Genomic DNA, 6687 nt, shown 5'->3' on the forward strand with positions numbered 1-6687 from the left:
AAGAAGAGAATGAGAACTTAGAAGATGTTAGAGGCATTCAACTTTCAAATGACATGAAGAACATGGATATTGGTGAATTGAGGCCTAGGCAAGTGATTGATGATGAAGATGATCAAGTTCAAGTGCTCTCTAACTCAAATGTGCAAGATGATACAAATCAAGCTAGTGCAAGTGACTTTCATGATATTGATCAAGATCAAGTGGCTAGTACATCATCTCAACCCAATGATCAAGCTAGTGCAAGCTATCAAGCTCCATTGCTCCAACCAACTAGTATTGCAAGAGATCATCCTTTGGATACAATCATTGGTGATATTTCTAGAGGTGTACAAACAAGATCAAGATTGGCATCATTTTGTGAATACTTCTCATTTGTGTCATCCATTGAACCAAAGAAGATAGATAAAGCTTTGATGGTGTTGATTGGGTGAATGCTATGCATGAAGAATTGAATAACTTCATAAAAAATCAAGTATGGGAGTTGGTAGAAAGACCAAAGGGACACAATGTGATTAGAACTAAATAGGTCTTTAGAAACAAGCAAGATCAAGATGGGATAGTAGTAAGGAACAAAGCAAGATTGATAGCATAAGGCTATACACAAGTTGAAGGTCTTGACTTTGGAGAAACATATGCCCCGGTTGCTAGATTGGAAGTAATTAGAATCTTGCTAGCCTATGCTTGTGCCCACAACATCAAGCTCTATCAAATGGATGTTAAGAGTGTATTTCTCAATGGTTATATCAATGAAGAAGTATATGTTGAGCAACCTCCCGGTTTTGAAGATGATAAGAAGCCCAACCATGTATACAAGTTGAAGAAAGCATTGTATGGTTTGAAGCAAGCACTTAGAGCATGGTATGAGAGATTGAGGGACTTCCTCCTCTCTAAAGGGTTCACAATGGGTAAAGTTGACATCACTCTTTTCATCAAGAAGATTGGAAAAGATCTATTTGTATTACAAATCTATGTAGATGACATCATATTTGGATCAACAAATCAAGATGATGGCTAATGAGTTTGGAAAGATGATGGCTAATGAGTTTGAGATGTCCATGATTGGAGAGTTGAGTTACTTCCTTGGTCTTTAAATCAAGCAATTGAAGAATGATACTTTTGTGAGTCAAGGCAAGTACATCAAGGACATGATCAAGAAGTTTGGCATGATTGATAGCAAAGTCATTAGCACACCAATGGGAACAAATGGCAACTTGGATAGTGATGCAAGTGAAAACATGGTGGATCAAAAGTTATATCGGTCTATGATTGGAAGCCTACTCTATATGACCGCATCAAGGCTGGATGTCATGTTTAGTGTATGCATGTGTGCAAGATTTCAAGCCTCACCAAGAGAAAGTCATGTGAAGGCTACAAAGAGGATATTGAGGTACTTGAAGCATACACCAAATGTTGGTTTGTGGTATCCCAAAGGAGCAAAGTTTGAGCTAGTTGGTTACTCCGACTCGGACTATGCAGGATGCAAGGTTGAAAGAAAGAGCACCTCAGGCACATGTCAATTGTTGGGAAGATCACTTGTTTCATGGTCATCAAAGAAGCAAAATAGTGTTGCATTATCAACCGCCGAAGCCGAATACATATCCACTGGTAGTTGTTGTGCACAAGTACTTTGGATGAAGGCCACTTTGAGTGACTTTGGAATCAAGTTCAAGAAAGTGTCATTGCTATGTGACAATGAGAATGCAATCAAGCTAACCAACAATCCGGTTCAATATGCAAGAACAAAGCACATTGATGTTCGCCATCATTTCATAAGAGATCATCAACAAAAAGGGGATATTTGCATTGAGAGTGTAGGCACTGAAGATCAACTTGCCGATATATTCACCAAGCCATTGGATAAGAAAAGGTTTTGCAAGCTAAGGAATGAGATGAACATATTGGATTTCTCAAATATGTGTTGATGCACCCCCATTTACATGACATGCCTCTCCTTCGAGCAATCCAAGGTAAAAGTTGATTGGCATGGCATACATCCTTGCTAAGGACATGTTTAGTGCATCTAGTCATATTTTCAATCTTATTAGGACCTTTCAAATGGTTCTATTTTATTAGGCTCATTCATGAAAATCAAATGAATTTGATGTTTATATGGTATCACTATTGCTTCTATGCTTGATTTGATCTAGTGATAGCATATGATATGTTTATGGGCTTGTAAACCTAGTGTTTAATCTAGAAAATGAGCTATAAGTGTTTAACTCAACATGGTACAAGATAACCCTTATTTGGAGGTGTGAAGAAGCTTGTCCTTGGATCAAACCGAGTTAAATATCTTTGGTAAATGATCTAGACTAGACCAAATTTGGGAAAATGATCATCACCCCATTGATTAACATTGATAATCTCGACCCTACAAGTAATACTATCTATATTTAGAACCTTTGTGGTCATTGATGATAAAGGGGGAGAAAAACAAAGATAAGGAAAAACAAAGATAAGGGGGAGAGAAACAAAGAGGAGAGAAACAAAGATAGTGAAAAAGGGAAAGAAATATAAAGATATACTTGATATATGACATATGAGGAGAAAAGTGAAAAAGGAAATAGATCAATTAAAATTTTGGGCACACAAGTAGGGGGAGCAAGCTCGTGAACTTGTATGGTGCATTTGAATGTGCATTTCATATGTTTGCTTGCATGGCACAAGTATTAAATTTAAACATCCATACTTGTGTGATGAATGTTAGTTGTAAGATTGAATGATGAAATGAAATCACTAAATAACTTTCATTTCCAAGTAAGTCTTTACAAGTGGTATCTTTCTAAAGTATGTTTCCAAGTGGTATTAAGCTAACCATGGTGCTAAGGATGGCATATTGGTGCACTCCGATTGGTATCACGCTTCAAAGGTCTATCTTTTATACCTTAGCATCATGTGGTAGACATTGACTCCTATATTTCCTATCTAAGCATATGTGCAAGCTTCAATCCAAACTCTTAGCACATATGTAGGGGGAGTAATTGCTACCATTTGGGGTTCATGAAACTTGTCCATATTCTTTTACACATGGTAAATATGTTTGGCCAAGCAACATTGATTCAATTGAATTTCAATTCATATCTTTGTATAAGGGTTGTCATCAATTACCAAAAAGGGGGAGATTGAAAGCTCTAGTTTGGTTCTGGTGAATTGATGAAACCCTAAGTGCTAACCTAGTTTATCAAGTGATCATGAGATAGGTAGCACACTTCAAGTGGAGAAGCTAATGAAGATCATAACATGACAATGGTGATGGCATGGCGATGATCAAGGGCTCAAACTTGAAAAGAAGAAAGCGAAAAACAAAAAGCTCAAGGCAAAGGTATAATTTGTAGGAGCTATTTTGTTTTGGTGATCAAGACACTTAGAGAGTGTGATCATATTTAGGTTTAATAGCCATACTATTAAGAGGGGTGAAACTCGTATCGGAATATGGTTATCAAAGTGCCACTAGATGCTCTAACTCATTGCATATGCATTTAGGATCTAGTGGAGTGCTAACATCCTTGAAAATGTTTGTGAAAATATGCTAACACATATGCACAAGGTGATACACTTGGTGGTTGGCACATTGGAGCAAGGGTGAAGAAGTTAGAAGTGAAAACGAGTTGGTCGCGTAGACGCTAGCGTCGGTCAACTGACTAGACGCTGGGTCTGAAAGCACCAGACGCTGGCAGCTTGCGCCCGGTCGAACTGGTTGGTCGACACAGTACCTAGCGTATTGCATCGGACGCTGGTCTGTGTCCGATCAAGGTGGACCAGACGCGTCCAGTCAAAGAAATATGCCTCGGGGAGCTTACTAGAAATGGCCGGACGCTGTGGCTCTAGCGTCCGGTCCGTTTTTGTCGGAGCGTCCGGTCAGCTTCGTAGCCATTGAAATCTGACGTACAGCATTTGAAGCTGGTGACACGTGGCGTCCATCAGGCGACCGGACGCTGAGGGCTGGCGTCTGGTCAGTTGGACCGGAGCATCCGGTCAGAGCGCAGTGTGCCCAGTGAAGGGGTACAACGGCTCTATTTCGTGGGGGCTTCTATTTAAGCCCCATGGCCAGCTATCACTCATATCTTTGGCCATTTTCGTTGACATAGCAACCTTGTGAGCCTAGCCAAAGTCCTCCCACTCATCTCCATCATTGATTCATCATCATAGTGAGATTGGGAGTGAATCCAAGTGCATTGCTTGAGTGATTGCATCTAGAGGCACTTGGTGTTCGTGTTTTGCTGCAGATTTTGCTTGTTACTCTTGATGGTTGCCGCCACCTAGACGGCTTAGAGCAGCGAGGATCGTTGAGCGGAGGGTGGTGATTGTCTCCGGCTCCGATCGTGGTGATTGTGATGGGTTCTTGACCTTTCCTCGGCGGAGCGCTAAAAGGTACTCTAGTGAATTGCTCGTGGCTTGTGTGATGCTTATCTTGTGTTGGTTGTGCGGCACCCTATTGAGGGTTTGGCGTGTGAAGCCAATTAGCGCGTGAACCTCCAAGTGAGTGAATTGCCACAACGAGGAGTAGCTTGCCGGCAAGCAAGTAAACCTCGGTAAAAATCATTGTGTTCATCCTTTGATTCCGAGGTGATTGGTCTTCATTGTTATTCATCCTTGTGATTGATTGGTTCACTCCTCTACACTATGGTATAACTATCTTGATCACTCTCTTTACATTATCGCAAGCTAGTTGACAAGCTCTTTAGTGTAACTAGTTGTGAGAGCTTGCTTGGTTGGTTGGTGTGGCTCTTTAGTTAGCCTTTGAGAGCACACTAACATAGGGTAGTGTCATACCTCTTGTATGAATCGACACTATCTAAACTAGAATTATGGTATGTGGCTTGCATTTTGAGTAGGCTAGCGCAACACTTGCTTCACCTCATAATTGTCTAACCTTTTGTTAAGTGTTGTTGTAGAAATTTTTATTAGGCTATTCACCCTCCCTCTAGCCATTAGGACCTTTTAGACGCACCTCATGAGCACTCCCGTTGTAGAGTTTGTTCCTAATTGTGATGAATGTCTTGGCATGTCGAGCAATTCATCATGCTTTAGTCTTCTTTGGTGGGAGAACCTCCTCCAGGAGATAGGCGAGTAGCGGTGCTCGCTAATTGGCTTGATCGAGTGCCAACACGGCGATGTCGGTGGGTGACATCATCACGGAGACACTAGGGTTGGAGCCCCCGAGCGCTAGGTTGGCATCGGGGTGTGTCTAGATCATACCATCTAGGATGTGGGCAGATAGCTCGTGGAGGTTGTTGATGAAGACCCCGCTCGGAGACGGATCCTGCCTGGTAGCCAATTTTGCGAGAAAATCAGCAGCATCATTGTCCTTTTAGGGGACATGATGCAACTCGATCCCTTGGAATTTGTCCTCGAGCTTGCGCACCTCTTGGCAGTATGCTTCCATGAATGAGCTTTTGCAGGAGGACTCCTTCATGACTTGGTTGACGACCAGCTTTGAGTCGTCACGAACGTAGAGTAGTGTAGCGCCGAGCTCGATGGCGATGCACAGTCCGTTGATGATGGCCTTGTATTCTGCCATGTTGCTTGAGGCTAAAAAATGGAGGCAGACGGTGTAGCGGAGCCTACTCCCATTCAACTTGGGGGTACCAGACCTTGGGGTCAATGAGTACTTCCCTGACAAAGTATATAGCTCCTCCCTTTTGACGACTAGGGCGGCGCTCACCATGTGGTTGTTTGCCATGACGTAGAGGAGGAGGGGTTCTCCCCGTTCGAGAGCGACACGGATTGGGGCTAACGTTAGTGATGCTTTGAGGCTCTCCAAAGCCTATTGTGCTTCCTCAGTCTAGACGGACATGTCTGTCTTTTTGAGTAGCTTATAGAGAGGCATCCACCATTTGCTGAGCCGGGAGATGAATTGGCTGAGGATGACCAAATAGCCGGTGAGCCTCTGTATGCCCTTGACATTGCGTATAGGGCCCATGTTGGAGATGGCTATGATTTTTTGGGGGTTGGCCTCAATGTTGTGTTTGGACACGATGTGTCCAAGCAGCTTCCCCTTCGGAAACCCAAAAATATATTTTTTAGGATTCAATTTGATGTTGAACCTTCGGAGGTTCACGAACGTCGCGGCCAAGTTTGCGATCAAGTCGCAAGCTTGAGCCGTTTTGACTACTATATGTCATCAACGTAGATGGCGATTGTTGGTTTTGGCCGCTCGGCTTGATCAGGCTGATCGAGCGGGTCGATTTGATCGGTGAAGCATTGCTGCATGCACCTTTGGTAGGTGGTGCCAGCGTTCTTAAGACCAAAAGGCATGGTTACATAACAGTACGAACCATACGGGGTGATGAACGAGGTCGTGAGCTGGTCGAACTCTTTCATCGTGATCTAGAGATAGCCTGAGTAGGCATCTAGAAAGGAGAGGATTTCACATCCTAAGGTGGAGTCAACTATCTGGTCTATGCATGGTAAAGGAAAGTGGTCCTTTGGACATGCCTTGTTGAGGCCAGTATAATCAACGCACATTCTCCATTTCTTAGTCTTCTTTTTAACAAGAACAGGATTGGTAAGCCAGTCGGAGTGGTATACCTCTTTGATGAATCCGGTTGCCAGAAGTTTGACCACCTCCTCGCCTATGGCCCTACGCCTCTCATCGTCAAAGCGATGCAGGCGTTGCTTGGCGGGCTTCGAGCTTGGGATGAGGCATAGTGCATGCTCGGTGACCTCCTATGGTATGCCTGGCAT

The sequence above is a fragment of the Miscanthus floridulus genome, chromosome 12 (genome assembly GCF_019320115.1).
Source record: "Miscanthus floridulus cultivar M001 chromosome 12, ASM1932011v1, whole genome shotgun sequence".
Taxonomy (NCBI): Eukaryota; Viridiplantae; Streptophyta; class Magnoliopsida; order Poales; family Poaceae; genus Miscanthus; species Miscanthus floridulus.